The sequence below is a fragment of the Pseudophryne corroboree genome, chromosome 9 (assembly GCF_028390025.1).
Source record: "Pseudophryne corroboree isolate aPseCor3 chromosome 9, aPseCor3.hap2, whole genome shotgun sequence".
Taxonomy (NCBI): Eukaryota; Metazoa; Chordata; class Amphibia; order Anura; family Myobatrachidae; genus Pseudophryne; species Pseudophryne corroboree.
Window position 1 is genome coordinate 252,159,456 of NC_086452.1, and position 27,124 is coordinate 252,186,579.

At 47.3% G+C, this 27,124-nt stretch overlaps 1 protein-coding gene across 2 annotated transcripts in view; it reads right to left on the reverse strand.

The window, feature by feature from the left end:
• Positions 1-27,124, reverse strand: part of TSEN15 (tRNA splicing endonuclease subunit 15) — a 390,381-nt gene that overhangs the window by 255,401 nt on the left and 107,856 nt on the right. The gene's annotated exons all lie outside the window — the stretch shown is intronic.

A 27,124-nucleotide genomic window follows, 5' to 3' on the forward strand; every position in this document is an offset into this window, starting at 1 on the left:
GGAACCACAATCTCTTGGTTAAGGTGGAAAGACACCACTTAAGGGAGATAAAAAGGGCGAGTTCTAAGAACCGCACGGTCACGGTGAAAAATCAGTAAGGGTGACCGACAGGATAAGGAACCCAAGTATGAAACACTTCTAGCAGAGGGAATATCCAGCAAAAATAAAACCTTAAGTGTAAGCCATTTAAGGTCCACAGACTCAAGAGGTTCAAATGGAGACTCTTGTAGGGCATCTGGAACAACCGACAAATCCCAAGGAGCCACAGGAGGAACATAGGGTGGATGAATACGTAAAACACCCTGAGTGAAAGTATGAATGTCAGGCAAAGTCGCAAGTTTTCTCTGAAACCATACCGACAAGGCTGAAATATGAACCTTGTGGGAGGCCAGACGAAGGCCTAAGTAAAGGCCCTGTTGCAGAAAAGGCCAAAGTTTGGCAGTACTGAACTTGTATGCATCATAATTCTTAGCCGCACACCAGGTGAAGTAAGAATTCCAGATCCTATGATAAATCAGAGCCGAAGCCGGTTTACGGGCTTTGAATGACCGTCTCATAAAATCCTTTGGCCCTCAGAACTGAAGCTTCAAGAGTCACGCCGCCTAAGCAAGTCGGGCAAGATCCTGGAAAACACAAGGGCCCTGAACGAGGAGGTACAGACCTGCAGGTCTGAGAACCAATGCTGTCTGGGCCACACTGGAGCGATTAGAAGTAGTAATCCTCCTTCTTGCTTCAACTTCCTTATTACCCTGGGCAGTAGTGACACGGGAAGGAACACGTATGGTAGCCGAAAGATCCATGGAATTGCCAGTGCATCCATGAACGCTGCTTGAGGATCCCTTGTCCTTGCTCCGAAGACCGGAACCTTGTGATTGTGTCGAGACGCCATCAGGTCTACATCTGGTAGGCCCCACTTGTTCACTAGGAGTTGAAAGCCTTCCGGATGAAGGCTCTACTCTCCAGCATGTACGTCTTGACGACTGAGGAAGTCCGCTTCCCAACTGAGGACCCCCGGAATGAACACTGCCGATATGGCTGGCAGATGGCGTTCCGCCCATAAAAGAATCTTTGACACTTCCATCATTGCCATGCGACTTCGAGTGCCACCTTGATGATTTATGTACGATACCGTGGTGGGATTGTCCGACTGTACTTGAACAGGCCTGTTCTGTACCAGAGGCAGGGCCAGTTTCAGAGCATTGAACACTGCCAGCAACTCCAGAATGTTTATCGGAAGGAGAGATTCCTTCCTGGTCCACTGACCCTGAAGAGAGTGTTGTTTCAACACCGCGCCCCAACCCCGCAGACTGGCATCCGTCATTAGGAGGACCCAGTTGGAGATCGAGAAGGGATGACCCCTGCTCAATCGTTGGTCCTGCAGCCACCAGCTCAGAGACAGACGAACTTCCGGAGACAAAGAAATCATGTGAGACCTGATCCGGCGAGGCAGGCTGTCCCACTTGTAAAGGACTAAACTCTGCTCGGTGCGAGAATGAAATTGAGCGTACTCTACCATGTCAAAAGCCGACACCATGAGGCCTAGTATTTGCATCGCTGAGTGTATCGATACACAAGGGCGAGAGAGGAAGCATCGTATCTTGTCCTGAAGTTTCAGAACCTTCTCCGGAGACAAGAATAACCGTTGGTTGTGAGTGTCGAGTAACGCCCCCAGGTGTACCATGCTCTGAGCAGGAACCAGCGAGGATTTCTTCCAGTTGATGAGCCACCCGTGGGCTTGCAGGAATTGGACCGTCAGCTCCAGATGATGGAGGAGAACAACTGGGGAGTTCGCCAGGATCAACAAGTCGTCCAGATACGGCAGGATCCTGATACCCTGACAGCGTAGAAGAGCCGTCATGACCACCATGACCTTGGTGAAGATTCGCAGAGCCGTGGTCAGTCCAAAAGGCAAGGCCTGGAATTGATAATGTAGGTTGCCAATAGCAAGCCGCAGATATTGCTGATGCGACATGGCAACAGGTATATGTAGGTAAGCATCCTGAATGTCCAGGGATACCATATAGTCCTTGGGCTCCAAGGCCAGAACAATAGAGCAAAGAGTGTCCATACGGAATTTGGAAACCTTCACAAATTTGTTCAAAGACTTGAGGTTGAGAATGGGCCATAAGGTTCCATTTGGTTTCGGAACTAGAAACAGCGTTGCATAGTACCCCCTGCCTCTCTGAGCCAGAGGCACCGGCACTATCACTCCTGTTTTCAGGAGGGATTGTACCACCAAATGTAGAGTTTTTGCTTTTAACAGATCCAAAGGGATTTGTCGAGCAAAACTGGCGAGGGTGACGTTTCTTGAAAGAGATGGCGTATCCATGAGTGACGACTTCCCTCACCTAGGCGTCTGAAGTGGTCTGTAACCATACCTGGGCGAACAGCAGAAGTCAGCCTCCCACCCTGGGATCCCCCAGGGGGAGGCCCGCACCGTCATGCAGCAGGCTTGTCTGATTTGGAAGCAGGCTGACGGGCAGCCCAAGAACGTTTAGGTTTGGGCTTAGAGGTTTTGGAAGTGCAAGCCTGTTTCAGGTACGCCTGACCCTTTGCTTTACTTATAGGTCGAAAGGAACGAAAGGTGGTACTTTTAGCCTTCAGAGCTGAAGGATTAGTATTCGGGAGACATGCAGTTTTAGCAGATGCTAAGTTAGCAACAATCTTGTTCAGATCTTCCCCAAAAAGAATGTTTCCCTTAAAAGGGATAACCTCCAAGGTCTTTTTCGAGTCCAGATCCACAGACCAGGACCGCAACCACAGAATCCGGCGAGCCAGAATGGACGTAGTAGATGCTTTGGCTGCCAGCACACCGACATCAGAGGCCGCCTCTTGTATGTAATGAGAGGCTGTGGTAATATATGAAAGACACTGTCTGGCATTATCAGAAAAATTAGAAGGTAGCTCTGCTTCAACTTCTTGAACCCAGGCTCCAATAGCTTTTGCAGCCCAAGAAGCCGCTATGGTAGGTCTATGCACAGCACCCGCAAGAGTGTAAATAGACATCAAGCAACCCTCCACACGCTTATCTGTCGGTTCCTTCAGAGAGGTGACGGTAGTGACAGGCAGAGTAGAAGACACCACCAAACGTGCAATATGTGAGTCCACCGGAGGTGGTGTTTCACAATTTTTACTTAACTCTGCAGCGAGGGGATAACGAGCTAGCATCTTTTTAGACAGGGAGAATTTCTTTCCTGGAGACTCCCAGGATTCCTGATGTATGTCAACTAAATGGTCAGAATGTGGCAAAACTAATTTAGTAACCTTCTGACGTTTGAACTTATCAGGTTTTTTAAACGTATCTGGAGGTTCAGTTTCATCATCGATCTGAAGAATCAGTTTTATAGCCTCCAAGAGGTCAGGAACATCCACCTGTGTTGTAGATTCCCCATCAGAAGCATCTGCATCAGTGTCTGATGGGACAGTATATACGCCATCTTCAATGGATGAAGTATCCGAAACATGCGTGGATAGTGAGGAAGAAATGGCCCGCTTAGATGACCCTTTGGTCTTACGGGGGCGAGGGTCAGGCTTTTGTTTAACCAAGGATTGATTTAACTGCTGTAATTGAGTCGACAGAGAATCCACCCATGGTGGATTTACAACAGGGACAATATGTGATTGTACAGGCACAGGTCCCAAATGGGTCACAAGTCTTGTTACTAGCGTAGTCAGTAAATTATAAAAAACAGCCCAAGGTTGGTCTTGGTGTGCCACCGGTGCTGCAGGATGACCGAGGGGTACAGAACACCCAATACCTGGACCCTCAGATGGAATATTTTCCTCAGATAATTCCGCGGCGTCAGCACTGCATGACGCAGGATCAGCCACAAATCTACCGCCCTGTGACGCAGACATTATTGGAGAATGTAGCTCTAGGGCGTAACAGTACAATATAGCCAGACACAGTACCTGACAAAAATAGTCTGTAGAGGATGCTGGGGACTCCAAAAGGACCATGTGGTATAGACGGGATCCGCAGGTGCTTGGGCACACTAAAAAGACTGACTGGGTGTGAACTGGCTACTCCCTCTATGCCCCACCTCCAGACCTCACTTATAGGAACTGTGCCCAGGAGAGACGGACATTTCGAGGAATTGATTTTTGTTTAAACTAAGGGAGAGAAACATACCAGCCCACAACATAAACATACCGTACAACCGGAGTAGCAGCAAACCAGATAACAGTATGAATTAACAACAGCAACAAGCTGAATATAACTAATACACAACCAACGTGTAATCAAATATAACCAGTAATAATACAACTGCAAGTAACAGTCCGCACTGGGATGGGCGCCCAGCATCCTCTACGGACTAGCAGAAAAGGATTTACCGGTAGGTATTAAAATCCTATTTTCTCTTACGTCCTAGAGGATGTGGGGGACTCCAAAAGGACCATGGGGTCTATACCAAAGCTCCAGAACGGGCGGGAGAGTGCGGACGACTCTGCAGCACCGATTGAGCAAACATGAGGTCCTCATCAGCCAGGGTATCAAACTTGTAAAACTTAGCAAAGGTGTTTGAACCTGACCACGTAGCTGCTCGGCAAAGCTGAAGTGCCTAGACCCCTCGGGCAGCCGCCCAAGATGAGCCCACTTTTCTGATAGAATAGGCCTTTACTGACTTCGGCAACGGTAGCCCAGCCGAAGAATGAGCTTGCTGAATCGTATTACAAATCCAGCGTGCAATAGTTTGCTTAGAAGTAGGATTTCCAATCTTGTTGGAAGCATACAGGACAAACAAAGCCTCTGTTTTCCTGGTAAGAGCCGTTCTGGCGACATAAATGTTCAAAGCTCTTACAACATCAAGAGACTTTGGAACCGCCACAGCATCCGTAGCCACAGGCACCACAATAGGTTGGTTAATGTGAAACGGAGAAACCACCTTCGGCAGAAATTGTTGACGAGTCCTCAATTCGGCTCTATCCGAATGATAGATCAAATAAGGGCTCTTGTGAGACAAGGCCGCCAACTCTGACACTCGCCTGGCAGACGCCAGAGCCAAAAGCATGACCACTTTCCAAGTTAGAAACTTTAACTCAACCTTACGCAAAGGTTCAAACCAGTGAGAAATAAGGAACTGCAACACCACTTCAAGATCCCACGGCGCCACCGGCGCCACAAATGGTGGATGGATATACAGCACTCCCTTCACGAAAGTCTGAACCTCTGGAAGGACGGACAATTCTCTCTGAAAGAAAATAGATAAAGCCGAAATCTGCACTTTGATGGAACCCAATTTCAGGCCTGCATCGACGGCTGCCTGCAAAAAATGGAGAAACCGACCCAAGTGAAACTCCTCCGCAGGAGCTGCTTTGGTTTCACACCACGAAACATACTTTCTCCAAATACGGTGATAATGTTTCGCCGTAACCTCCTTCCTAGCTTTAAGGAGAGTGGGGATGACCTCCCCGGGAATACCTTTCCGAGCTAAGATTTGGCGCTCAACTTCCACGCCGTCAAACGCAGCCACGGTAAGTCCGGAAACACGCAGGGTCCCTGCAGTAACAGGTCCTCTCTTAGAGGAAGCGGCCAAGGATCTTCTACAAGCAATTCTCGAAGATCCGGAAACCAGGCCCTGCGTGGCCAATCTGGAACGACGAGAATCGTCTGAACCCTTGTTCGACGTATGATCCTCAGCAACTTTGGAATGAGAGGAAACGGAGGGAACACATACACCGTCTGAAACACCCACGGAGACAACAGGGCGTCCACTGCACTGGCTTGGGGGTCCCGTGACCTGGAACAATACCTCGGAAGCTTCTTGTTGAGGCGAGACGCCATCATGTCTATCAGAGGAATTCCCCAACGCCTTGTCAATTCTGCAAATACCTGTTGATGAAGGGCCCACTCTCCCGGATGTAGATCGTTTCTGCTGAGGAAGTCTGCTTCCCAGTTGTCCACGCCCGGGAGAAAGACTGCTGACAGGGCGCTCACATGCTGTTCCGCCCAGTGAAGGATTCTTGTGGCCTTCGCCATAGCCGCCCTGCTCCTTGTTCCGCCTTGGCGGTTTACGTACGCCACCGCTGTTATGTTGTCCGACTGGATCAGGACAGGAAGACCCTGAAGAAGGTTCTTCGCTTGCAGCTTCCTGGTTTGACCATTTTCCCTGGAAATGTCTTCCTTGCGTGACTGCGCCCCAGCCTCGGAGACTTGCATCTGTTGTCAGCAGGACCCAGTCCTGGATTCCGAATCGGCGTCCCTCTAGAAGGTGAGAGCTTTGCAGCCACCACAGGAGAGAAATCCTGGCCCTGGAAGATAGACTTATTTTCCGGTGCATGTGCAGGTGAGACCCGGACCATTTGTTCAGCAGAACCCACTGAAACACCCGAGCATGAAACCTGCCAAACGGAATGGCTTCGTAAGCTGCAACCATATTCCCAAGAACCCGAGTCCATTGATGAATCGACACACTTTTTGGCCTCAGAAGCTCCCTGACCATTGTCTGGATTTCCAGAGCTTTGTCTTCCGGAAGAAACACTCTCTGTAGCTCCGTGTCTAGAATTATGCCCAGAAAGGGCAGCCGAGTGGCCGGGATCAACTGAGACTTTGGCAAACTTAGAACCCAACCGTGTTGTCGCAGAACCAACAGGGAAAGATCCACATTTCTTAACAACTGTTCCTTGGACCTCGCCTTTATCAGGAGATCGTCCAAGTACGGGATATTTGTAACCCCTTGCTTGCGAATGAGAACCATCATTTCTGCCATGACCTTGGTGAAACCCTCGGGGCCGTGGAAAGCCCAAACGGCAACGTCTGAAATTGGTAATGACAATCCTGCACCGCAAATCTCAGGAAGGCCTGATGCGGAGGATATATCGGGACGTGTAAGTAGGCATCCTTTATGTCGACTGACGCCATAAAATCCCCCCCTTCTAGGCTGGAGATCACAGCTCGAAGAGATTCCATCTTGAACTTGAAAGTTTTCAAGTATGGATTGAGAGATTTTAGGTTCAGAATCGGTCTGACCGAACCGTCCGGCTTCGGTACGACAAAGAGGCTCAAATAGAACCATTCCCCCCTTTGGGACGGGGGAACGGGAACAATGACCCTCTGTTGACACAGCTTTTGTATCGCAGCATTTACCACTTCTCTTTTCGGAAGAGACACTGGCAAGGCCGAAATGAAAAAGCGGTGAGGGGGCAGCTCCTGAAACTCCAGCCTGTACCCCTGAGACACTATGTCTAAGACCCAAGGATCCAGGGCTGATTGAACCCAGAACTGACTGAAGATCCGGAGCCGGCCCCCCACCGGTCCGGATTCCCGCACGGGAGCCCCAGCATCATGCGGTGGACTTGGTAGAAGCGGGGGAGGACTTTTGGTCCTGGGTGCCTGATCCTGCAGGTGACCTCTTACCCCTTCCTCTACCCTTTGAAGCGAGGAAGGACGCGCCTTTTCCTCTTTTGTATTTATTAGGTCGAAAGGACTGCATCTGTTGATGGGGTGCCTTTTTCTGTTGTGTGGGAACATAAGGAAGAAAAGATGACTTACCCGCAGTAGCGGTAGACACCAGGTCAGCCAGGCCGTCACCAAACAAGACACTACCTTTAAAGGGGAGAGCTTCCATATTTTTCTTGGAGTCGGCATCACCATTCCATTGATGGATCCACAGCGCCCTCATGGCCGAGTCCGCCATGGCATTGGCTCTTGATCCCAAGAGGCCAACATACCTCGCCGCATCCTTTAGGTAATCAGCAGCGTCCTTGATATAACCAAGAGTCAAAAGAATATTATCTTTATCAAGGGTATCCATATCAGAAGCTAAATTATTAGCCCATTTAGCAATAGCACTACTCACCCATACCGACGCCACAGCAGGTCTGACCAATGCACCCGTATTAACGAAAATGGCCTTCAAAGACGTTTCCAGCTTGCGATCCGCCGGATCCTTGAGAGCCGCTGTGTCAGGGGACGGCAGCGCCACCTTCTTGGACAAACGGGATAGAGCCTTGTCCACATTCGGAGACGACTCACATTTTTCCATGTCATCAGAGGGGAAATGATACGCCATAAAAATTATTTTGGTAATCTGCCACCTCTTATCCGGCGACTCCCAAGCTTTTTCACAAAGAGCATTCATTTCATGAGAGGGGGGGAAACTTCACCTCAGGTTTTTTCCCTTTAAATAGGCAAATCCTTGTTTCCTGAACCGCAGGTTCGTCAAAAATATGTAAAACATCGTTAAAAGCAACAATCATGTACTGAATACTCTTAACTACCCTTGGGTGTAAAGTAGCCTCATTAAAATCGACATCGGAATCTGAGTCCGTGTCGGCATCTGTATCTACCATCTGGGTAAAAGAACGTTTTTGTGACCCTGAGGGGGTATGCCCCTGAGCCAAAGCATCCTCCATGGATTTTCTCCATGTCTGTGTCTGAGAATCAGATTTATCCAACCTCTTAGACAACAAAGCAACATTAGCATTAAGTGTACTCAACATAGCAACCCAATCAGTAGTCGACTGTGTCGACAGAGCCATTTCCAGCTCCTTTTCTGCGACCCCAGTAACTTCCTCCGGGGAGGAACACTCAGCCTCAGACATGCCGACACGAAGTACCGACACCCAACACACGCTGGCCAATAAAGGGGACAGCCTACAGGGAAGCCCAGAGAGAGAAACACAGAGGAAGTATGCCAGCTCACACCCCAGCGCCCATATATTACACCACACTAATATATGTCAGCAGCGCTGTACCAACAATAAGAAAAGCACCAAAAAAATTGTGCCACCCCCCGTTTTGCTCCCATTTATGTGTGAGGAGCCAGGAGGTCTGGGCCAGCGTTCTCTGCAGCGGCTGTGGAGAGAAGAAAATGGCGGTGGTGAGCTGTGCGGCTAAGGCCCGACCCTTCCCGGCGCGCTTCAGTCCCGCCTGAATTTGAATTTTTTTATACTGGCGGGGGTTTGCTATACGGTGACCGGGCACCGAATAATGTCTTTACCAGTCTAAAACACTTCAGTAACTGCTGCCCAGGGCGCCCCCCCCCCCCCAGCGCCCTGCACCCTGTGAGTGCCGTTAGTGGTATATGTGGGAGCATGGAGCGCAGCGCTACCGCTGCGCTGTACCTCCGTTACTGAAGTCTTCTGCCGTCTGAAGTCTTCAGTTCTTCTAATACTCACCCGGATTCTGTCTTCTGTCTTCTGTGAGGGGGGTGACGGCGCGGCTCCGGGAACAAGCAGCTAGGCGAACCAAGTGATCGAACCCTCTGGAGCTAATGGTGTCCAGTAGCCTAAGAAGCAGAGCCCTTAACTAAGCAGAAGCAGGTCTGACTTCTCTCCCCTCAATACCTCGATGCAGGGAGCCTGTAGCCAGCAGGTCTCCCTGAAAATAAAAAAACCTAACAAAAGTCTTTTTCCAGAGAAACTCAGTAGAGCTCCCCTAGTGTGTGTCCAGTCACTCCTGGGCACAAAGTCTAACTGAGGTGTGGAGGAGGGGCATAGAGGGAGGAGCCAGTTCACACCCAGTCAAAGTCTTTTTAGTGTGCCCAAGCTCCTGCGGATCCCGTCTATACCCCATGGTCCTTTTGGAGTCCCCAGCATCCTCTAGGACGTAAGAAAAAAAACCCTGTGGAGTGTGATATTGCAAATGCAGATCACAAGCAAAGGATTTAAGTGGTATATGGTGACTGAAATCAGTAAATCCTGTGAAACACTATAGATATGTATACATATATATATATATATATATATATACATATATATATATATATATATATATATATATATATATATATATATATAAGACCCTGATGCACTTAGCCCCCGTCAGGGTACAGAATATAGGGATAGCAATATGTGTGAGATACACGAAATAGGAACCACACAGCAGCTATTGGCACACACAGTCACATGTACAATGCAGAAATTATGTATGTATGTATGTATGTATGTATGTATGTATGTATGTATGTATGTATGTATATATATATATATATATATATATATATATATATATATATATATAACAATGCACAGTAAATACTGGATGTATATCACAGGATACTTGTACTAAATGTCCCTGTAGTTATGCACTTGTTCTTAACTAACACTGTCTAAACGACATGTAGAATACTTAAGTGTCCTGTAAATGCACAGCGCTGATGAGGCAGGCGGCTTTACAGAGGAGACAGTGCCCAGCAGTCCCAGGATCAGCGCAGCTCTGTGTAATGGCGCCCAAACGTTGACATGGAGTGAGGGAGAGAGAGAGATGCAGCTTCAGGGCAGGAACATCTGCTGTGGATGGCGCCTGGGGCTGGGGGAGGGGCTACAGGTCAGAGCCTTATCCCCTCTGCTGGACTTCACCACCGGGTTCTATGGAGCCTGTAATAAACGGATTTTAGTAAATCCGACCTGTGCTCCTTGCCCTGGTGGATATAGCGGGGTCCCTGCACGGCCACAGTGTCCACACCAGCGGCGCAGTCCATCGCCGGAGACCGCGACCGGATCGCGATTTCGACAGGTCCCGCCCGGGGGACCCTCTTACCTCCTATGCTGCGGCCCTTGAAGTCTTCTTTCTTGTCAGAAAAGCTCTTTTCAGGGCTGCCTAGCGTAGCCCTCCCTGTTAGCTGCCTGCACTGCAGGCACCAACTTACAAACTGAGCTCCAGTGCCTGGAGGCGCGGATATAGAGGAGGTAGTGCAGTGCATCTTGGGAACAGTCAAAGCTTTAGCCTGTTGGTGCCTCGGATCAAGATCCAACTCTACACCCCTGTGGAATACCAATGTACCCCGCTGCAGAAATTAAATATTCACAGGACCGTAGGTATTAAAAATGAATAATAAATTTAATACCATAATCAATATCATTTTTTCTCTAACGTCCTAAGTGGATGCTGGGACTCCGTAAGGACCATGGGGAATAGCGGCTCCGCAGGAGACTGGGCACAAAAGTAAAAGCTTGAACTAGCTGGTGTGCACTGGCTCCTCCCCCTATGACCCTCCTCCAAGCCTCAGTTAGATTTTTGTGCCCGAACGAGAAGGGTGCATGCTAGGTGGCTCTCCTGAGCTGCTTAGAGTAAAAGTTTATTTTAGTTTTTTTATTTTCAGTGAGTCCTGCTGGCAACAGGCTCACTGCATCGTGGGACTAAGGGGAGAAGAAACGAACTCACCTGCGTGCAGAGTGGATTGGGTTTCTTAGGCTACTGGACATTAGCTCCAGAGGGACGATCACAGGTTCAGCCTGGATGGGTCCCGAAGCCGCGCCGCCGGCCCCCTTACAGAGCCAGAAGAACGAAGAGGTCCGGTGAAATCGGCGGCAGAAGACGTTCCTGTCTTCAACTAAGGTAGCGCACAGCACTGCAGCTGTGCGCCATTGCTCTCAGCACACTTCACACTCCGGTCACTGAGGGTGCAGGGCGCTGGGGGGGAGCGCCCTGAGACGCAATAAAAAACAGAAATACCTTAGGATGGCAAAAGAAATACATCACATATAGCTCCTGGGCTATATGGATGTATTTAACCCCTGCCAGTTTTCCAGAAAAAAGCGGGAGATAAGGCCGTCGTGAAGGGGCGGAGCCTATCTCCTCAGCACACAAGCGCCATTTTCCCTCACAGTTCCGCTGGAAAGACGGCTCCCTGACTCTCCCCTGCAGTCCCTACAGAATCAGGGTAAAAACGAGAGAGGGGGGGCACTATTGGCAGCTAAATTATAAACAGCAGCTATAAAAGGGAGTAACACTTATATAAGGTTATCCCTATATATATATATAGCGCTCTGGTGTGTGCTGGCAAACTCTCCCTCTGTCTCCCCAAAGGGCTAGTGGGGTCCTGTCCTCTATCAGAGCATTCCCTGTGTGTGTGCTGGGTGTCGGTACGATTGTGTCGACATGTATGAGGAGGAAAATGATGTGGAAGCAGAGCAATTGCCTGTATTAGTGATGTCACCCCCTAGGGAGTCGACACCTGACTGGATGGTTGTATTTAAAGAACTACGTGACAATGTCAGCACTTTACAAAAAACTGTTGACGACATGAGACAGCCGACAAATCAATTAGTGCCTGTCCAGGCGTCTCAGACACCGTCAGGGGCGATAAAACGCCCGTTACCTCAGTGGGTCGACACAGACCCAGACACGGATACTGAGTCCAGTGTCGACGGTGAGGAGACAAACGTAATGTCCAGTAGGGCCACACGTTACATGATCACGACAATGAAGGAGGCATTGAACATTTCTGACACTACAAGTACCACAAAGAAGGGTATTATGTGGGGAGTGAAAAAACTACCAGTAGCTTTTCCTGAGTCAGATGAATTAAATGAGGTGTGTGATAAAGCGTGGGTTTCCCCCGATAAAAAAGTGCTAATTTCTAATAAATTATTGGCACTATACCCTTTCCCGCCAGAGGTTAGGGCGCGTTGGGAAACACCCCCTAAAGTAGATAAAGCGCTCACACGTTTATCTAAACAAGTAGCGTTACCGTCTCCTGATACGGCCGCCCTCAAAGAACCAGCGGATAGAAGGCTGGAAAATATCCTGAAGGGTATATACACACATACTGGTGTTATACTGCGACCAGCAATCGCATCAGCCTGGATGTGCAGTGCTGGAGTGGCGTGGTCGGATTCCCTGACTGAAAATATTGATACCCTGGATAGGGACAGTATATTACTAACTATAGAGCATTTGAAGGATGCATTACTATATATGCGTGATGCACAGAGGGATATTTGCACCCTGGCATCAAGAGTGAGTGCTATGTCCATTTCTGCCAGAAGAGCGTTATGGACGCGACAGTGGTCAGGGGATGCGGATTCCAAACGACATATGGAAGTATTGCCGTTTAAAGGAGAGGAGTTATTTGGGGCCGGTCTATCGGACCTGGTGGCCACGGCAACGGCCGGAAAGTCCACCTTTTTACCCCAGGTCACCTCTCAGCAGAAAAAGACACCGTCTTTTCAAACTCAGTCCTTTCGTTCCCATAAGTACAGGCGGGCAAAAGGCCACTCATTTCTGCCCCGGGGCAGAGGAAGAGGAAAAAGACTGCACCAGGCAGCCTCTTCCTAGGAGCAGAAGCCCTCCTCTGCTTCTGCCAAGTCTTCAGCATGACGCTGGGGCTTTACAAGCGGACTCGGACACGGTGGGGGCCCGTCTCAAAAATTTCAACGCGCAGTGGGCTCACTCGCAAGTGGACCCCTGGATTCTGCAGGTAGTATCACAGGGGTACAAACTGGAATTCGAGACGTCTCCCCCTCGCCGGTTCCTGAAGTCTGCTCTACCAAAGTCTCCCTCCGACAGGGAGGCAGTTTTGGAAGCTATTCACAAGCTGTATTCCCAGCAGGTGATAATCAAGGTACCTCTCCTACAACAGGGAAAGGGGTATTATTCCACGCTGTTTGTGGTACCGAAGCCGGACGGCTCGGTGAGACCAATTTTAAATCTAAAATCCTTGAACACTTACATAAAGAGGTTCAAATTCAAGATGGAGTCACTCAGAGCAGTGATAGCAAACCTGGAAGAAGGGGACTATATGGTGTCTCTGGACATCAAAGATGCTTATCTCCACGTCCCAATCTACCCTTCTCACCAAGGGTACCTCAGGTTTGTAGTACAAAACTGTCATTATCAGTTTCAGACGCTGCCGTTTGGGTTGTCCACGGCACCTCGGGTCTTTACCAAGGTAATGGCCGAAATGATGATTCTTCTTCGAAGAAAAGGCGTTTTAATTATCCCTTACTTGGACGATCTCCTGATAAGGGCAAGGTCCAGGGAACAGTTAGAAGTCGGAGTAGCACTATCTCAGTTAGTGTTACGTCAGCACGGGTGGATCCTAAATATTCCAAAATCGCAGCTGATTCCAACGACACGTCTCCTGTTCCTAGGAATGATTCTGGACACAGTCCAGAAAAAGGTGTTTCTCCCAGAGGAGAAGGCAAGGGAGTTATCCGAGCTAGTCAGGAATCTCCTAAAACCAGGCCAGGTGTCAGTGCATCAGTGCACGAGGGTCCTGGGAAAAATGGTGGCTTCTTACGAAGCGATTCCATTTGGAAGATTCCATGCAAGAACGTTTCAGTGGGATCTTCTGGACAAATGGTCCGGATCGCATCTTCAGATGCATCAGCGGATAACCCTGTCGCCAAGGACAAGGGTGTCTCTTCTGTGGTGGCTGCAGAGTGCTCATCTACTAGAGGGCCGCAGATTCGGCATTCAGGATTGGATCCTGGTGACCACAGATGCCAGCCTGAGAGGCTGGGGAGCAGTCACACAGGGACAAAATTTCCAGGGCTTGTGGTCAAGCATGGAAACATCTCTTCATATAAACATTCTGGAACTAAGGGCCATTTACAATGCCCTAAGTCAAGCAAAACCCCTGCTTCAGGGTCAGGCGGTATTGATCCAATCGGACAACATCACGTCAGTCGCCCACGTAAACAGACAGGGCGGCACGAGAAGCAGGAGGGCGATGGCAGAAGCTGCAAGGATTCTTCGCTGGGCGGAGAATCATGTGATAGCACTGTCAGCAGTGTTCATTCCGGGAGTGGACAACTGGGAAGCGGACTTCCTCAGCAGACACGACCTTCACCCGGGGGAGTGGGGACTTCATCCAGAAGTCTTCCAAGAGATGGTAAACCGTTGGGAAAAACCAAAGGTGGACATGATGGCGTCCCGTCTCAACAAAAAACTGGACAGATATTGCGCCAGGTCAAGGGACCCTCAGGCAATAGCGGTGGACGCTCTGGTAACACCATGGGTGTACCAGTCAGTGTATGTGTTCCCTCCTCTGCCTCTCATACCAAAAGTACTGAGAATCATAAAAAGGAGAGGAGTAAGAACTATACTCGTGGTTCCGGATTGGCCAAGAAGGACTTGGTACCCGGAACTTCAAGAGATGCTCACGGAGGACCCGTGGCCTCTACCTCTAAGAAAGGACCTGCTCCAGCAGGGACCTTGTCTGTTCCAAGACTTACCGCGGCTGCGTTTGACGGCATGGCGGTTGAACGCCAGATCCTGAAGGAAAAAGGCATTCCAGAAGAAGTCATCCCTACCGTGATAAAGGCCAGGAAGGATGTAACCGCAAAACATTATCACCGCATTTGGCGAAAATATGTTGCGTGGTGTGAGGCCAATGAGGCCCCTACAGAGGAATTTCAACTGGGTCGCTTCCTACATTTCCTGCAAACAGGACTGTCTATGGGCCTAAAATTAGGGTCCATTAAAGTTCAAATTTCGGCCCTGTCGATTTTCTTCCAAAAAGAACTGGCTTCAGTGCCTGAAGTCCAGACGTTTGTCAAAGGGGTACTGCATATACAGCCTCCTTTTGTGCCCCCGGTGGCACCTTGGGATCTCAATGTGGTTTTGGGGTTCCTAAAATCACATTGGTTTGAACCACTCACCACTGTGGAATTAAAATATCTCACATGGAAGGTGGTAATGCTGTTAGCCCTGGCTTCAGCCAGGCGTGTCTCAGAATTGGCGGCTTTATCTTATAAAAGCCCTTACCTGATTTTTCACACGGATAGGGCAGAATTGAGGACTCGTCCTCAATTTCTCCCAAAGGTGGTTTCAGCGTTTCACGTGAACCAGCCTATTGTGGTGCCTGCGGCTACTAGGGACTTGGAGGACTCCAAGTTACTGGACGTAGTCAGGGCCCTCAAAATATATATTTCCAGGACGGCTGGAGTCAGGAAATCTGACTCGCTGTTTATCCTGTATGCACCCAACAAGCTGGGTGCTCCTGCTTCTAAGCAGACGATTGCTCGTTGGATTTGTAGTACAATTCAGCTTGCGCATTCTGTGGCAGGCCTGCCACAGCCAAAATCTGTAAAAGCCCATTCCACAAGGAAGGTGGGCTCATCTTGGGCGGCTGCCCGAGGGGTCTCGGCTTTACAACTTTGCCGAGCAGCTACTTGGTCAGGGGCAAACACGTTTGCTAAATTCTACAAATTTGATACCCTGGCTGAGGAGGACCTGGAGTTCTCTCATTCGGTGCTGCAGAGTCATCCGCACTCTCCCACTCGTTTGGGAGCTTTGGTATAATCCCCATGGTCCTTACGGAGTCCCAGCATCCACTTAGGACGTTAGAGAAAATAAGAATTTACTTACCGATAATTCTATTTCTCATAGTCCGTAGTGGATGCTGGGCGCCCATCCCAAGTGCGGATTGTCTGCAATACTTGTATATAGTTATTGTTACAAAATTCGGGTTATTATTGTTGTGAGCCATCTTTTCAGAGGCTCCTTCGTTTATCATACTGTTAACTGGGTTCAGATCACAGGTTGTACGGTGTGATTGGTGTGGCTGGTATGAGTCTTACCCGGGATTCAATATCCTTCCTTATTATGTACGCTCGTCCAGGCACAGTATCCTAACTGAGGCTTGGAGGAGGGTCATAGGGGGAGGAGCCAGTGCACACCAGCTAGTTCAAGCTTTTACTTTTGTGCCCAGTCTCCTGCGGAGCCGCTATTCCCCATGGTCCTTACGGAGTCCCAGCATCCACTACGGACTATGAGAAATAGAATTATCGGTAAGTAAATTCTTATTTTTTTTTTAATATTGTCACAGTGCTAGTCAGCGAGGCAAAATCATTAGATAGATGACACATACATTTGACTCCTATTTGCAGCAATATCATATTCTGGCTAGGACATTCTCTGGAATCATGTCCACATAGGATTGTCAGAGGTGATTGGTGTGCAACCGATTGAGTCCGATTATATCCCCAGTTTCAACACAGCAATGTGCAGTAGCTTGGTGTAAGGTGTGGCTGCGGTTCCTCCGTAAGTGCTGGTTAGTTCAAAGAAATGTGCAGTCCAATTAAACACCAGGGCAGAATGATGATGGGAGTCCAAACAATAGTAACTGTGTCCTCCAGTTTCACTGGTGCAAACAACCCAGCTTCTTCAGGAGCATGTATGGAGTATGGCTCTGGGCCTGTATATATGTATATTATATAAATATATATATAAATATATATATATACCCCACCATTTTAGTGTAAGCTAATGCACCTGTGACTTACAAGTAATTAATCAACTTAACCGTCCTTAGAATTAGCATCATATTATATTGATAATAAACCTACTAGGTCCCACATAAAAATGTACCTGGTAAAATCTAAAAAATCATTCAAGAAAGGGGATAAATATCATATAAAATTTTAATGTTTACTTCTATCTGCGCAGGTCACGTGACCCGTTCTGGTCACGTGATCGGAACTGATCGGGATATATTGTTCATTGTAGGATAATACAGAGTCATCTGACATAATTATACGTCATCAAAGAAGGGTCTCCAGTCTACACCTGTCTTCTCCATTCGTCTTATGCCGGTCATGTGACTCAGCTGCAAGGAGGGCGGAAGCTGTATCTTAGCGAGTAAGCTGCTGTGGACTGGATGATCTTCCGTTTAGAGCGTCCCCTCTTACATCACATTGTTTATGGGTCAAATGATGTTGTGTAACCGTTACCATAGTGATGGTATATATATATATATATATATATATATATATATAAATGTCATTAGCGGCGGCACTCAGGACTGCATATCAGAATGAATCACAGACGCATAAAGTAGCTTATCAACGTTTCAGTGCTTACGCACTTTTATCAAGATGTGTCACAATAATTATTGTGACACATCTTGATAAAAGTGCGTAAGCACTGAAACGTTGATAAGCTACTTTATGCGTCTGTGATTCATTCTGATATGCAGTCCTGAGTGCTGCCGTTAATGACATTTGTATGGAGTTGTATGCTAATTGCAGCTTAATTCGGAGGGCACCGGGCAAGTACATTGTGGAGGTTATCCGAGTGCCGGACTATTGCATTCTATATATATATATATATATATATATATATATATAAAACACTGCTCAAAAAAATAAAGGGAACACTAAAATAACACATCCTAGATCTGAATGAATTACATTTTCTTATTGAATACTTTGTTCTTTACATAGTTGAGTGTGCTGACAACAAAATCACACAAAAATTATCAATGGAAATCAAATTTATTAACCCATGGAGGTTTGGATTTGGCGTCACACTCAAAATTAAACTGGAAAAACACACTACAGGCTGATCCAACTTTGATGTAATATCCTTAAAACAAGTCAAAAAGAGGCTCAGTGGTGTGTGTGGCCTCCACGTGCCTGTATGACCTCCCTGCAACGCCTGGGCATGCTCCTGATGAGGTGGCGGATGGTCTCCTGAGGGATCTCCTCCCAGACCTGGACTAAAGCATCCGCCAACTCCTGGACAGTCTGTTGGTGGATGGAGCGAGACATGATGTCCCAGATGTGCTCAATTGGATTCAGGTCTGGGGAACGGGCGGGCCAGTCCATAGCATCAATGCCTTCGTCTTGTAGGAACTGCTGACACACTCCAGCCACATGAGGTCTAGTATTGTCTTGCATTAGGAGGAACCCAGGGCCAACCGCACCAGCATATGGTCTCACAAGGGGTCTGAGGATCTCATCTCGGTACCTAATGGCAGTCAGGCTACCTCTGGCGAGCACATGGAGGGCTGTGCGGCCCCCCAAAGAAATGCCACCCCACACCATTACTGACCCACTGCCAAACCGGTCATGCTGGAGGATGTTGCAGGCAGCAGAACGTTCTCCTTGGCGTCTACAGACTCTGTCACGTCTGTCACATGTGCTCAGTGAGAACCTGCTTTCATCTGTGAAGAGCACAGGGCACCAGTGGCGAATTTGCCAATCTTGGTGTTCTCTGGCAAATGCCAAACGTCCTGCACGGTGTTGGGCTGTAAGCACAACCCCCACCTGTGGACGTCGGGCCCTCATACCACCCTCATGGAGTCTGTTTCTGATCGTTTGAGTAGACACATGCACATTTGTGGCTCGCTGGAGGTCATTTTGCAGGGCTCTGGCAGTGCTACTCCTGTTCCTCCTTGCCCAAAGGCGGAGGTAGCGGTCCTGCTGCTGGGTTGTTGCCCTCCTACGGCCTCCTCCACGTCTCCTGATGTACTGGCCTGTCTCCTGGTAGCGCCTCCATGCTCTGGACACTACGCTGACAGACACAGCAAACCTTCTTGCCACAGCTCGCATTGATGTGCCATCCTGGATGAGCTGCACTACCTGAGCCACTTGTGTGGGTTGTAGACTCCGTCTCATACTACCACTAGAGTGAAAGCACCGCCAGCTTTCAAAAGTGACCAAAACATCAGCCAGAAAGCATAGGAGCTGAGAAGTGGTCTGTGGTCACCACCTGCAGAACAACTCCTTTATTGGGGGTGTCTTGCTAATTGCCACCTGTTGTCTATTCCACTTGCACAACAGCATGTGAAATTGATTGTCAATCAGTGTTGCTTCCTAAGTGGACAATTTGATTTCACAGAAGTGTGATTGACTTGGAGTTACATTGTGTTGTTTTAGTGTTCCCTTTATTTTTTTGAGCAGTGTGTGTGTATAGATAGATAGATAGATAGATAGATAGATAGATAGATAGATAGATAGATAGATAGATAGATAGATAGATAGAAAGAATACTAGATAGAGACTGAAACCACTTGGATATATGCATTCAATATTTGAAAACATATCACATTCTTATAATAAAGACTATGGGGTATATGCAATTCACGGCGAATCGCGGCAAATTATCGCCGTTTTTAAATTCGACACAATTCGACAGGTGAATTCCGGCAGGTGGCTGCCGGAATTCACCATATTCAATGCAAAACGGATTCGACAGTCCCGAGGGCGAAAATCGGCCGATTTGGCGGATTTTGCCGCGATTTTAAAAAACGGGAAAAAAACGAAGAAAAAAAAATGGCGTGGGGTCCCCCCTCCAAAGCATAACCAGCCTCGGGCTCTTCGAGCTGGTCCTGGTTCTAAAAATGCGGGGAAAAATTGGGCAGGGATCCCCCGTATTTTTAAAACCAGCACCGGCTCTGCGCCTGGTGCTGGTGCCAAAAATACGGGGGACAAAAAGAGTAGGGGTCCCCCGTATTTTTAACACCAGCATCGGGCTCCACTAGCTGGACAGATAATGCCACAGCCGGGGGTCACTTTTATGCCGTGCCCTGCGGCCGTGGCATTAACTACCCAACTAGTCACCCCTGGCCGGGGTACCCTGGGGGAGTGGGGACCCCTTCAATCAAGGGGTCCCCCCCCCAGCCACCCAAGGGCCAGGGGTGAAGCCCGAGGCAGTCCCCCCCATCCAATGGGCTGCGGATGGGGGGGCTGATAGCCTTTTGTGATAATGAAAAGATATTGTTTTTTCCAGTAGTACTACAAGTCCCAGCAAGCCTCCCCCGCAAGCTGGTACTTGAAGAACCACAAGTACCAGCATGCGGGAGAAAAACGGGCCCGCTGGTACCTGTAGTTCTACTGGGAAAAAAATACCCAAATAAAAACAGGACACACACACCGTGACAAGTACAACTTTATTACATACTGCCGACACACACATACTTACCTATGTTGACACGCCGACTGCCACGGTCTCCGACGATCCGAGGGTACCTGTGAAAAAATTATACTCACCTTCCAGCGTCCAGAGGTACATCCACGTCCAGAGTATAATCCAGGTACTTGTTAAAAAAACAAACCGAACACCCGTTCCATGCCGTACTGAAAGGGGTCCCATGCTTTCACATCAGACCCCTTTCCCCGAATGCCGGGACACCACGTGACTCCTGTCACTGAGGTCCCTTCAGCCAATCAGGAAGCGCTACTTCCGTGGCGCTCACCTGATTGGCTGTGCGCTGTCTGAGCTGTCAGACAGCGCATCGCAAAGCCGCTCCATTAGTTTCAATGGTGGGAACTTTGCCGTCAGCGGTGGGGTTACCCGCGGTCAGCCGCTGACCGGCGGGTGACCTCACCGCTAGCCGCTAAGTTCCCACCATTGAATATAATGGACGGGGCTGTGCGATGCGCTGTCTGAGTTCAGACAGCGCACAGCCAATCAGGTGAGCGCAACGAAGTTGCGCTTCCTGATTGGCTTTAGAGACCTTTGTGTGACAGCTGTCACTGACAGGTCTCATTCGTGGAAAGGGGTCTGATGTGTCAGCATGGGACCCCTTTCAGTCCGGTGGTCCGTGTGTTCGTTTTCTTTTTTTGCCAAGTCCGTGGATTTATTTCTGGACCTGGCTGAGGTGAGTATATTGATCTTTTCTTTTCAGGTATCCGTGGATTCTACATGGAGAAGAGGACCGATGTCGGCGTGTGAACATAGGTAAGTATGTGTGTGTCGGCAGTGTGTAATAAAGTTTTACTTGTCACGGTGTCTGTGTACTGTTTTTATTTGGGTATTTTTTTCCCAGTAGTACTACAGGTACCAGCGGGCCCGTTTTTCTCCCGCATGCTGGTACTTGTGGTTCTCCAAGTACCAGCTTGCGGGGGAGGCTTGCTAGGACTTGTAGTACTGCTGGAAAAAACAATATTCTTTTCATTTTACTCAAGGCTATCAGCCTCCCATCCGCAGCCCTTGGATGGGGGGGACAGCCTCGGGCTTCACCCCTGGCCCTTGGGTGGCTGGGGGGGGGGGACCCCTTGATTGAAGGGGTCCCCACTCCCCCAGGGTACCCCAGCCAGGGGTGACTAGTTGGATATTTAATGCCACGCCGCAGGGCACTGTATAAAAGTGACCCCCGGCTGTGGCATTATCTGTCCAGCTAGTGGAGCCCGATGCTGGTGTTAAAAATACGGGGGACCCCTGCTCGTTTTGTCCCCCGTATTTTTTGCACCAGCACCAGGCGCAGAGCCCGGTGCTGGTTTTAAAAATACGGGGGATCCCCTGTCAATTTTTTCCCCGCATTTTTAGAACCAGGACCAGCTCGAAGAGCCCGAGGCTGGTTATGCTTTGGAGGGGGGACCCCACGCCATTTTTTTTAAGGATTTTACCGTTCCAGCAATAAAAAAAAATAAAAAAAAAATAATATTTTAAAAAATATATAAATAATATTTGTGCCTCTAAAAAAAAAAAAAAAAGTACCTAATCCCTTCTAATATAAATAGATATGCTATTCCTAAAAAAAAAAAACACCAAAAAAAACATGTTTAAATTTTTTTTTATTGTTTTCACCCTCCAAAGTGTGGCGGATTGAAAATGACGAATTTACTGTCTAAAAGCACTGCTGTCGAATTTCCAAACTTGAATTGAATATGCTTTTGTCGAATTGCAGCACTTGTATCATTGCAGAAAAGTCGAATTTGCAAAAATTCGAATTTCAAAAAGTCGAATTTTGAAAGTCCGTTTTTTGGACGGAAAGCACTGAATTGCATTGACAAATTTTTTTTTTGGGGCGAAAATGACCCGAAATTCGACAATTTCGGGAATTCGACCGCAATTGCATATACCCCTATATTTGTTTCTTAAGATAATTTCAGTTGATAAACAATAAATTACATAGTTATATAGAGATCGATCTATTGAGGTCTTAGGTAAGAAAAATATCAAATATTTAAATCTATGTCTTCACTTTCAAAGGCGCAGATGATCAGTTCTGAGTATTATACACACATACACACACACATATATATATACACTGTATATACACATATATATGTGGTCTCCAATAGAGAAATATTTATTCTATAAATAGAAACAAATAATAAGTTTTGTGTATACGTCAAAATTATAATTGATATCTTTTAGTCACTTTCCCCATTTTTTACATAAGCTGTTTTATTACCTAAATTAGATTAGCAGAGTTATTCAAATATATATAGTCCGATCCCGCCACATATTATCAAGAGATAATTTTAACTTTTTTGTTATAAAATGTAAAGGTCATGAAAAAGTGCTGCATTGGTAATAGGGACCTATAATCCAAAGCTAACACCTCATTCAATTACCAATATCTTTTATAGATCATAATAATTAAGTGCAACTATATAACTGAATTAAGTTCTATTGTTTCGTTCAAATCATCAGGGTGTAGGGAGTTACATTTTAACATCCAGTAGACATCTCTGCTACATAGTCTGTAGAATCTGTAGCCACCTCTTGCTGTTGGTGCGACAGATTCTTCATTATGTTGCGGCGGTGTTCCATGAAACGTATATGGAGGGGTCTCGTGGTTCTCCCCACATAGCACAAACCGCAACCACATTTTAAAAGATAAATCACATATCTCGTGTCACAGTTCATAAAAGACACATATTCCTCATTATTGGAGGGCACAGTGATGGATAGCATCTTTCTGGGCATATATGTGCACATCGTGCACCTTGTTTTTCCACATATGTAGAATCCACAGGATCTCTGTGTTACCCAATCGCATCCTTCTCTTTTAGTATTATCTCTTGTTGTTTTAAGATGGCTTGGCGCTAATATTACTTTTAATGATCTATTTGTCCTGTAAATCACCTGTGGATTATTTGATAGAATTTTACCCAGTATATTATCTTGTTTGAGCACTTTGTAATTATGAGAAATAATGGTTTTAATTTCTCTTGAACATCTATTATATTTGCTGATAAAGGCAAATTGTCTATCCTCCATCTCCTTTTTAGGTTTTTCAGTAGATTTGAATTTTTTAGATTTAACTAAAAGATTCTGTCTCTCCATTTTTGAGACTTCTTGGACAGCTTGTTGTAAAATAGCGTCTGGGTAGTCTCTCTGTCTAAAGGACTCAAACATGTCATTGGCTTGTGAATAGAAAGTCTCAAATTTAGTACAGTTACGCCTAAGGAGCATCAGTTGGCCTTTTGGTATATTATGCTTCCAGGGGGCATAATGTGTACTTTTAGAGTGCAGATACACATTTGTATTTACTGTTTTTACATAAATAGATGTAATCATTTTCTCATCCTATATTTCCAGGGTCAAATCCAAGAAGTCGATGTATTCCCTAATGTATGTTGAGGTGAAGGTCAAATTAAATTTATTGGAGTTAAGTGAAATGAGAAATTAAGTGGCAGATTGATAACCCCCATCCCAAATAATAAAAAGATCATCTATGTAACGGCCATAGAAGACCAAGTTCGCATTACAGGTGCCTTCCTATACATGGCAATCCTCGAAGTCGCCCAAGTATAGGTTGGCATAACTGGGCACAAACTTGGTCTCCATGGCCGTCACCATTATCGCAGTGGAGCCATAGTTTACAAACTTTACGTCCCAAAGGATTAAATGATACACTGGGTTTGATCCATTTTTTTAGAAATAGTAACGTGTTGAAATAGTAACGTGTCCTGGTTAAGTTTGTTAAACAGGTGTTTTGGCCTCCCAGGATGCAACGGGCCCATCCATATATCCCCGCCCAATGGCTCAGGCAAATCAGTTGTATTCCAAAGCATTTAGGCAGGAGCATTATGTAGAACCCTATTCAGGTGAGAAGAACACACATGCACACCCTTCCATGCAAGAGGGAAGAGATTAGTGAGTATAAAGATCCTCAAATCAGGTGTGTCAGGGTGGGATCCCTGTGGAAACCTGTGGACATAGGAGAAATACCGTTATCAACGGTAAGTTCTTACAATAACGTATATTTCTCCGACATAGTCCACAGGTTATCCACAGGATAACAATGGGATTTCCCAAAGCAATTTTTACTGTTGGGGATTGGACTGGAGAACCTTACGCCCGAATTCAGCGTCATGAGAGGCAAAAGTATCCAAGGCATAATGTCTAATGAATGTGTTAATGGAAGACCATGTGGCTGCCTTACATATCTGTTCTGCTGAAGCACCATGTTGTGCTGCCCATGATGGACCTACCTTACTTGTAGAGTGAGCAGAGACATTAGCCGGAACAGGGAGATCAGCTCGAGAATATGCTTCTGAAATCGTCATTCGGAGCCATCTTGCTAGCGTCTGTTTAGTAGCAGGCCATCCCCTCTTGTGAAATCCGTAGAGAATGAAGAGAGAATCTGTCTTTCTGATGGCACTGGTACGATCCACGTAGATCCTTAATGCCCGGACTACATCCAGCGACGCTTCTCCCACAGAAAGTCCTGATACCTGAAAAGCCGGGACTACAATTTCTACGTTAAGGTGGAATTTAGATAGCACCTTAGAAAGATAACCAGACCTAGTTCTGAGAACTGCTTTATCTGGATAAAAAATCAGAAAAGGAGATTTACATGACAGCGCTCCTAAATCTAATACTCTCCTAGCTGATGCCATAGCCAGTAGAAAGAGAACTTTAGCTGTCAACCATTTAAGATCCACTTTATTAAGTAGTTCAAATGGAGCAACTTGAAGAGCTTTGAGAACCAGACTTAAATCCCAAGGTAATGCAGGAGGAACAAAAGGCGGTTGAATGCGGAGGAGGGTTTCCTTGCTCTGAGCATAGTTTGAATTACCTGTTGTGAGAATCCTCTTGACTTCAGGATAGAGGTTTCAATAGCCACGCCGTCAAAGACAGTCGATCCAGATGCCTGTGATAACAAGGACCCTGCATCAGTAGATCTGGACTTTGAGGGAGTAGGAATGGAGCATCCATCGATATCCTCTGCAGATTTGTGTAGCAATGCCATCTGGGCCAAGCCAGAGCTATTAGAATCACGGCACCCTTCGCTTGCTTTATTTTGCTCACCACCCTGGGTAACAGGGTGATCGGAGGAAACAGCTATGCCAGATGAAAGTCCCATTTCACTGACAGTGCGTCCACAAGCATCGCTCTGGGATCCTTTGTTCTTGACCCGTATGCCGGTACTTTGTTGTTCAGACGGGACGCCATGAGATCTACCTGTGACAAACCCCACTTGTCTACTAGAGTCTGAAATACTTTCGGGTGTAGAGCCCATTCGCTTGCTTGAATGGTGTGTCGACTGAGAAAATCCGCTTCCCAGTTTAGGACTCCCGGAATGAATGCTGGAAGAAGGAGTTCTGCCCAATTTAGTATGCGACTTACCTCCTTCATTGCTGTTTGGCTGCGCGTTCCCCCCTGATGGTTGAGGTACGCTACTGCCGTTGCATTGTCCGAGTGGATCTGGGTTGGTTTTCCTTGCAGAGTGTCCTGAATCAGTGCCATGTATATGGCCCGAAGTTCCAACAGTTTTATTGGCAGGCAACTTTCTTCTGTGGTCCACTGTCCTTGGAACCATAATTTTCCGAACACTGCTCCCCAGCCCTGAAGACTTGCATCCGTTGTCAGGATCTCCCAATCTGATATCCAAAAGGGTCTCCCCTTGTCTAGATGGGATGTCTGCAGCCACCAGGCTAATGACCTTTTTACCTTTACTGGAAGTACCATCGTCTGTTTCTTTATTGTCTGATGTACTCCATTCCATCTGGACAGAATCAGACGCTGCAGAGGTCTTGCGTGGAATTGTGCATATTCTACCATGTTGAATGTTGACACCATCAAACCCATCACTCGCATTGCTGCGTGAATTGATATTGTTTGACTGTGTAAAAACTCGTGAGTCATTAACTGCACCTTGGATATCTTGTTCCGAGGTAAAAATATTCTCTGCAGACTTGAATACAATACAGCCCCCAAGTGAATCATCCGCTGTGACGGAATCAGAGATGACTTTGCCCAATTTATGAGCCATCCGTGTTTCTGTAGACAGGTTATTGTCTGTTGGAGATGGCTCACGAGCAATTCCTGGGATTGTGACAGGATTAAAAGATCGTCGAGGTATGGAAAAATTCTTATCCCCTGCTTGCGGAGATAAGCTGCCATAACCACCATAATCTTGGTAAATACTCTGGGGGCTGTGGCTAACCAAAAGGGTAGAGCCTGGAACTGAAAATGTTGCTGGAGGATAGCGAACCTGAGGTAACACTGATGAGACAATGCTATAGGAACATGCAGGTAAACATCCTGTATATCCAGAGATACCATGTAATCCCCTGGTTTCATGGCCAAAACTATGGAGCATAACGATTGAGAATGGGCCGAAATGACCCATTTGGCTTCTGAACCAAAAACAGGTTGGAGTAAAAACCCTGTCCCCGTTGTGCAGGGGGTACTGGAATAATTACTCCTGACTGAAGCAATTTCTGAACTGCTTCTTGCAGGGCTCTGGCCTTCGCGTCTATACAAGAAGGACTGGTGCAGAAGAACCTTCGAGGAGGCTGCTTCTTGAAAGGGAGAACATAACCCAGAGATGACGCTTCTTGCACCCAAGCATCTGTTGTCGACTGCTGCCATATGTGTGCAAACTGAAGAAGTCGGCCCCCTACCCTGGGGTCCCCCAGGTGGAGGCCCGCACCATCAAGCTGATGGCTTATGCTCTGGTTTGGAAGCTGGCCCTCTGGTGGCCCA